We start from the raw sequence: 8,289 nt of genomic DNA, 5'->3' as shown, positions 1-8,289 counted from the left end.
TTCTGGGTACCCAAGCACCTACCTGTGCCTCTACCTGGGAGAAATGCCTACACTGCTGAGTCAGCAGATGGTCATCTTGGTCTGAGAGCCTCTTCCATCCACAAAGGAAAACCTGGCCACAAGTTTGAACTGAGCTGGTCGCACAGCTGACTAGTTATTATAACCTTGAGCTGGTGTTGGTTTCAGGCCAGCTGGCAACCCCTCTTACTGGACTGTGGCACACTAATCAAACCCAAATGCTGCTTTTCTTTTCTTTTCTTTTCTTTCTCCCATCTTTGTTTGTCTTGTCTCTGCTCAGTGTTTTTACCCAGTATTTGCTGGCTCCTGCTCTTCACTCACAGCTTCTGAAAGGGGTTTTCTATACCCGAAATCTTCCTCCCATGCTGATAGTTGGCCAAGGGCTGATGCCAATCTTGTAAAGTTGTGGTACAACACTGATAAGACCAGTAATTTGGGAGAATATACCCAAAAGACAGTTTAACATTTAGTGGGCATGAAAGAAATTGGAAGCAGAAAATCCAGTGGGTATGGATGAATCACTGATTTTTCAGATAGATTTTCTTATTGGGCATTCTCATGAAAAGTTCTTCCTGCCAAATCGTGTTTGCTCCTCAGAATTGTCTGCTTTAATAATGAGTAACACTATTTAGAAGCTATTTACTTCCAAAATACTGTTTTCTTGCCACTGCCATAGGCTAACTCAGAAAGACAACAGGCTGTTGGGCAACTCGCCTGTTCAGTTAAATTCACTGTTAACAAAGTTTTAAATGGTTAACTAAACTACTGATAAACCCAGCTCAAACTAGTTCAGTATATGAACACAACTACACAGATGCAACACCAGTAACGTTTTGCACTAATGATAGGCCGTCTGATGAGCTCTTCAGTGTAAGAGATCCTGAGTGAATGGGCATTGCGTGTGGGACTGGATGCCTGTAGGAAATCCCATTGGACCATTGTAATGGTCTCTTTATGGTTTAAAAAAAAAACAAAAAAAACTATGGATTGCTCTACCTAAAAGACCTAAAAAACAGAACAGTTTGAGCAGATTTAATCAAAATGCTTGGTGAGCTCACTGTATTGGCTGAAATATTTCATATCTTTCCTGCTATTTTGAGCTGCAGTTATAGAGACTGCTTAGAACTGATCTGTCGCAGAGGACTTTACTTTTAATTTTATTTTTGACTGTATCTGTGCTCGTTTACCAGACATCTCCACAGAGAGCCATTATTAGACTGATGGTTTTGATTCTGTGGTTATGACCAAGACTGTCGCTTTCACTTCACTTTGATCTCTTTTTGAACAAGACCAAACACTAGCACTTCCTAGCGGTGACCAGGCTATGCTTCACAAAAATAACCATTTTGATAGCATACAGAAATCTGCAACAGGAAGAAAGCCAAGATAAAAAACTATGTAGTGCTATTTAAAAGCAATTCAAGCAGCAGAGCACTTGACTGGAAAAAAAAATCATAAGATAAATTAAAATGCTGAAAATGAGCAAAAATGAGAAACTTCAGGCATATGATATTCAGAACATTAAAGGGAGTGAGCCAGGAAAGAAAGGATCAGGTGGTGTCAGCATTTGCATTTATGAGACTGAAACCTGTTGCAATAAGCCTGCATTGCATTTGCTGACTTTTGCTTTTCTTACTCAGCTGTACAGATACAGCTTCCATCAACCTTTCCTTCCTGTGATAACTAAAAATTGGTTATTCCAGAGAGATACCTTGGGGGAAGAGAATATTTTGAAGGTAATATAACTTGATTCGATGCAATGAAATATTTAATTCCTGTAAGTTCTGGAAGAAAGGAAAACATGTATTCTGTGAAAATAAATACTTTTTCAGAAGCTGCAGTTAAGATCTTACTTAGAATTTTAATCAGTATTCCAGAATGCTAATACTTTAGTTGCTATTTATGAAACCTTGCTTTTTGGCTTTGCATTCCAGCTTGTAAAAAGAGCTGTTGTTTAATGTGGTGTTTGACACTAGCATCATATAAAAATATCAAGGGGTGGCTTATCCAATCTTGGGTGATTTTATATTGCCCGTTGTCATTAGTGTATCTAATAAAATGTGCATACAATTTGTGTGTGCCACTGCATGCACATATCTGCTCATCCTTTTTGAACCAAACAGAACTTTAGCTTGGAAAGTACTCAGATACTACTTTGCTTCTTTCCCTTGGTATTCAAAGATAGTTTTACTGGCAGTGACATGCCTTGTTTGTTTAAATGGTGCTAAAAAGTCCAGTGCCGACCCAGTGTTTTCCATGTTGATTACACCTGTAGTTAAAAGAAGACTGAACTCCCAACTTCCCAAGCTTGCTTCTGCTTCCAAAATTTTCTCCTAGCTTTTAGGAAAGGGATCTCAAAAGTTCCCTTAAGCAAGAGCGCTTGCTAAGAATTTATCTTAGAGGTCACCAATACTTCCATTCAAAGCCTCCCTGCCTGATCTCTCATTGGCCTTCTTAGAATGCCCTAACGAGAAAACTGGAATTATTTGCGCTGCAAAATGACTTAGCATAGTTTAAGCTGCTTATGTGCTGTAATATTTGGAAAGAGTAGCAAAGGTGGCCTCATGTAGCAGGCCAGCTTGATATGAGCTAATACATGCCCCCTGGAGATGAGGGGAGCCAGAGCTGTAGGAGAATTTTGAGTGGTCCCAGAAACTATTACAAATGTTACCCCTGAATAATAACTAATTACTTTGTTGAAGGCTGGCACATACTGTTCTGTCAGTGCCTTTACCCACAATTACCCTTCTCTAGCTGTGGCTAAAAGGCCAGTGTGCTGGCATTAACCTTATTGATATTCTCTAATGGGTGAAAACCAAAGTAACAGTTACTCTGGGATCAGCAACCCACCCAAACTGCAAATTTTACGTGAAGTCTTTTTGTTGAACACTTTTGCTGTTTGAGACTACAAAAAGGAGGAGAATCAAGAAAGATCCCATGTTCTCTCCCGCTGGAAACAGATTTCTTAATATGAATTTCTTGCTTGTTTATCTTTAAGTCTTTAGGAGCTTCTCAGAGGCTTGGAATGTGAGTCATTCTGCTATCCAGCAGTATGTTATTAAGTTGATGTAATTACAAGTGTGTCATAATACCAGTTTAATTGGAAAGCTGGACCCATACCTGATAATACAATCTATGTAGTGTATTTATTTTGGAGAGGAGAGGGAAGTTGGTATGTTTAACTTGTTGATTCTTGAGTTCCTCTGAAATGAAAGAAAATTTCTTAGATTTTTTTTAATTGACTGAATGAATTCTCTTGATTTAAAAAAAAAAAAGTTGTAATAGCGAGAAAGATTGCAGCACAGTGGAATGGCTGACTGCAGGAAAAATGCTAGCATGGTGTTTAAAGAGGATTCTTCCTATACCTGGTGGCCATAAACAAGCATTTTGCAACCAAATGGAGTGAAATCCTGTATGAAAACAAGAGTTAACTAGGCATCCTGACCGCAGCAGCTGAAAGTCAGAACTTCAAGTGCAGCCACAAAAGCATGATTTTTGGAAGTGCATTTCTATGTAGTGTTGTGGTTGAAGGGATGTTTTATGAATTCTGTTGGTGATTTGGAAAGTTCTTGTTCTTTTAAAAGCAGTTTAGAAAATGCCCTTGCTTCCTGCTCACCAGTGAAGTGATTCTGCTACTACTGTAGTACGACATTAATGAAATGGGTACTTTTAGCCCAGAAAGTACTGGATTGTACTTTAGTTTGCCAGCTTCACAAAGCAGTCTGCAGACAACTGAATGCTGTGCAGAATTAAGATAAAAATGCTTATATGTTTCTTTTGTTTTGTTTCTAATGAGCAGACCATGAGTGCGACTTGCTGAGGGAAGGATAAGTGGATAACCAGCAGGGTTAATGAAAGAAGGAAAGACCTGAGCACTCCAGAGTTACAGTACTCACCGTCCTGCTTAGGTACTTCAGAGAGGTGTACTCCTGATTCCTCTTATAAGTGCAGTCAGACTGACCCCAGGTATTACATTTGTTCAGGTGGACTAGAAGGCATCTGCTTACACCAAGGCTGAGTTTCTTCTGAACTGACTGGGGGGGGATCTACTTGGGGAGCAGCACTTGAATGAGATGTGAAGGACATAAAACTGAAACAGGCAGGCTGGCCAAAATGCAAGGTGCTGGTGATGGACACCACAAAGCTGCTATACAAGTGTGGTGTGTACTTATTAAAAACTAAAAATGCCAACCAGACAGGGCTGAAAACTGAAGGCTTTTTCTATGGACCCTGATGTTTTTTCATCTGTCAGTTGGGCTGCATTACTGGGTGTGCCCAGATTGCTAGCTTAGGCAGTAAGTCTGGTCACAGGCCTATCTGCAGTTTATATCTCTGGGTCTGGGCCATAGCGCCACTTTATAGTGGGCTGTGAACCCTCTGGTTTGGTCTGGACAAAAATGCCTGTCTAATGTAATGAGTAGCGTAAGGCTAAGATTCTCAGCTGAGATGGCTTGTGGTCCCTTAATGGTATGAACACTTCACTGTCCTCTGTAACGTACACGCTCTGAAAGTAGAGCCCACTACTGTTCATGAAATGCTCATGCTTTTGAGTGCAGTATGGTTGTCGATCTATCAGGAAAAAAAAAATCTTTTCCCTGTCAGTGAAAGCAGTAGTTCTACAATGACCATACACCCAAATCCTGTGAATGCCAGACTACATGATAATGTGATTAGTTTGGCATCACAGAATGGTACACTTTGTATGTATAAACCCCACGTATATGTATAAATATACTAGCTACCTATATGTATATTTCAGAATATTTTCTTCAAAAACTGGTGAATAAGCACGCAAAATTTTGTTTGTTTCTTGTACTCTAAGATACCACTGCAAGTCACCATCTAAGTCACTGCTGGACTAGACAGATGTTTCCACTGATTTCATATATTTTATTTATATATATTTATATATATTTTTATGTGTCTGTGTATATATATATAAAAAATAAAAATAGTGTGACTTCTTACTGTTATTGTGACTTTAGGCAGTTCAGACACTGCTTTCTGCTGCTTCTTACCCCTTCATCTGAAACAGATATGACACTTGAATCATGCTTCTGACTGGACATGAATTTACTAGGTGGGGCTTTAACCCCTCCATTAGCTTCCATTTCCTAGTTTCTTGCGGCAGCAGTGGCACAGTCCATTCCTATGGCTCCTGGCTCCTTGCAGTAGCTGTGGGACGTGCTCGTTTCCCAGCAGTGACCATCCCTGCCAGTGACTGACCTCTCAGACCCAGCCTGGCCCCCAAGTCTTCAGCAAGGACAGTAAATACTCCCCAAAATAAATTTTTGTTGTCCTACCCTGAATCTAAGCACTTATGTTTTGGCATAGAATTATTTCTGAGTTTGTTAAATATAGTCGTTTATGAACTCTCCAGAGCTAGCTTTTTTTTTAATTGCAGCTCTGTCTGTCTGTGTATTTTGCTCACAAATGCATGTGGACGACCTGATGCTTTTGAGTGCAGTGAGGCTGGGTACATGCAGGCATGTTCTGTTGTACTGAAGGCCATGTACTGATGTCATGTACTTTCTACAGACCGTAGATTAAAACTCTTAGGATATTTTATATGATCTTTAAGATAAGCAAAACCTAAAATGCAGTAAAGATCTTTATTTAGAGATTTAGTTGTGATCTGTCTGTTGGTCACACTGTAGCCTTGAAAGAAAATTTCATTCAATCCTGATGACAGTAACAACCTTGAAAGGGCAGCTGAGGACTTTGGTTGTGATTGCATAGGACTGTCAATCATGACCAAGGTGTAAAAATAGATTACTCTTCGCCGTTAAAGCTTGAAGGTGGTTATTTAGTTATATTTTCAGAAATAAACAAGGGTGGATGGATGGGTAATTCTTGAACTGCAACATTTATTGTTTGAGGGAAACACTGGCTCTGTGGCATTTTGTAAGCAATCCCAGAACAAACAAGTGCACTGCATATGCCACTACCTAGCAAAGGGCCAATCATAAAATTCCAATATAACTAAACACAGCTAGTAATGAGGCGGCCAAGAAGGCTGTGCTCGGGTACCCGTCAGAGACGAGCAGTCCCCAAGCTGAGCAGGCTGCTGAGGCTACGAACAGCACGTAGCTCTTGCTCGCTTTTGTTTGCGCTGTACTTGGAGCAGTCTATCGTGTCATTTTTTTGCCTGTATGAAACTGCTTTAGTTTTAATCATTCAGTTGGGGAATATAGGGGAGAAGCCACCTCCTCCTTTAAGATCAATTCATTTTCAAGGTAAAAGGAATTTTCCCAATAGTAGTTAAAATCTAAATTGAGTTTACTTAGAAAATAAACTCTAAATTAAATATGAAATAAAATATAATACCTAGCACTTCCCTGTTATCCATAAGAAAAACACTGCAGTTCCTGTTTCCCCCCCCCCCCCCCCCCCCCCCCCCCAATTCTTAGGCTACAGGAAGAATGACAAGTCACTCTCCGAACTTCTTTGCTTTTGGGTGGTGGTTGGCAGCTGTGGCGCTGTGCACTGAAGCTTTTGTTGGTTATGCAACTTAACTGTCAAGAAGTATCTGCTGAAAGGAACAGGTGTCATATTAAGTATATGAATCTAAATAATAATTAAAAATGGGCTTCAGTGTGATAATAAATCAGAAGCAGAATGAAAACTTATTCAAATCAGTGTGTGTGGGGGATTCTAGCCACTGTAGAAAGTATTTTATCAAAACTACAGATCTCCCACCGATTTGTTTCTTTTTCCCAGCATTGGTTCGTTTCTCTGTCAATGGAAACTTTTTATGAGTAAGAAGACCAGCAAACTTCTGTTTGGTTTCTGAAGGCAGTTTCTCTCCATCACCTGTGTTTTGGGAGGATTTTTCTAAAAACAAAAATATCTTTTCTTAAGCAGGAGTTGAACTGCTGTTCTGCTTCATTGACTTCTGCATGTGTTAGGAAAGTTCGAGAAGCTTATCTGTGTCTGCTGCTCTACAAGAGTACTCCATTCAGCATGTTTTCCAGTTGTCTGCAGTGTGATGGCTGGGATCTTGGCCACCTGAAGTCGGTGGAAAATATATCTTTAATGAGCTTGGATTTCACTTTGAGATTAATCACATTGGAAGCTGCTGAGTTGCTAGCCTGCCTGTAGTATGTTACTTGTAAAATGAAAAATGCATTTTGCTATTTGAATATGAGAATTTTTAAAAGTTGTGAATGAGATTTAGTATTTTAGTTTCCTTAAACAAGAGAACATTTACTATTAAAGGAACTAATGATAATATTTGCATTACAGAGTCTTAAAATGTTTCTTTCCTTTCTCATGCTATATCTTGTTTTGCAAGATTTTGGTTTATTAAGAGAAAATATTTGCATGTACAATGAAGTATCAGAATAGTCCTTTATTTCCTGTAATTCCATTTTTCAAATTGCATGGAAAATTTTTTTAGTATTTTAGAAAGCCTTTTGATGCTGAAATATTAATTTTAACACTTCAAATTGCAATGGCTGCTTGGAGTTTAAACTGTTCTTTCTAACCTGCACCAGCCCATAATTGTTAATTAGAAAATAGAAGATAAAATGAATTGTGTTATTTCAGCCCTGTCACTTATTAGCAGTATCAGGAATAGGATATTTTGAGCTTGCCTGATTCTTACTGCTTATGTCAGTAAGAAATAGAAGAGAAAGAAACTGCAGAAGAGATATGACCGGAAAAAACAACAACCCATAATAAAACACACATTCAACAAGAGCAGAGATACCATTTTCCTTCTACTGCAAAGGTGGTGGTGGGGGGGAGGATTTTTGGATTTGATCTAATTCTCTTTCCCCAAACAGGGGTTTTAAAAACACTAACGCCATGAAATTTAGCTTGAGTTTTAGCTAGCATACAGAATCCAAACAAGCAGTTTCTCTCTCTGCTTATCTCCATTTCTGGGAAACAGCTGAGAGGCGCATCTGGATTCTGCTGCTTTCAGCCATCCGTGAGCAGGATGATTTGGGCTGCATTGCGTTCTGGCGTCTTCTAGCCATCAGCTGTACTAGGCACGCAGAATGGTGCCTGGCAGTGAGGCAAGGAGGTGCTGCCTTGGCTTTGCTTCTGCGTGCGCTGGTGGTGCTGGGGGCCTGGGGCTGTTGGGGATTGGTGCGAGGAGGCTACCTGGATGGGCACTGGGGCACAGGGCAACTGCTGGATATAACAGGCCTCTGCAAGCAGTGCAGGGGTGTGCAAATCTCTGTGTGTGTCTTTTATATGGCCCTTGGGACAACCAAGAAAAATACACTGAGTTCCAGAGATGGCAGGCATCACTGGACTATCAAG

Source organism: Apteryx mantelli, chromosome 2 (genome assembly GCF_036417845.1).
Source record: "Apteryx mantelli isolate bAptMan1 chromosome 2, bAptMan1.hap1, whole genome shotgun sequence".
Taxonomy (NCBI): domain Eukaryota; kingdom Metazoa; phylum Chordata; class Aves; order Apterygiformes; family Apterygidae; genus Apteryx; species Apteryx mantelli.
The sequence above is the reverse complement of the archived record's forward strand: the minus strand, read 5'-3'. Positions refer to the sequence as shown.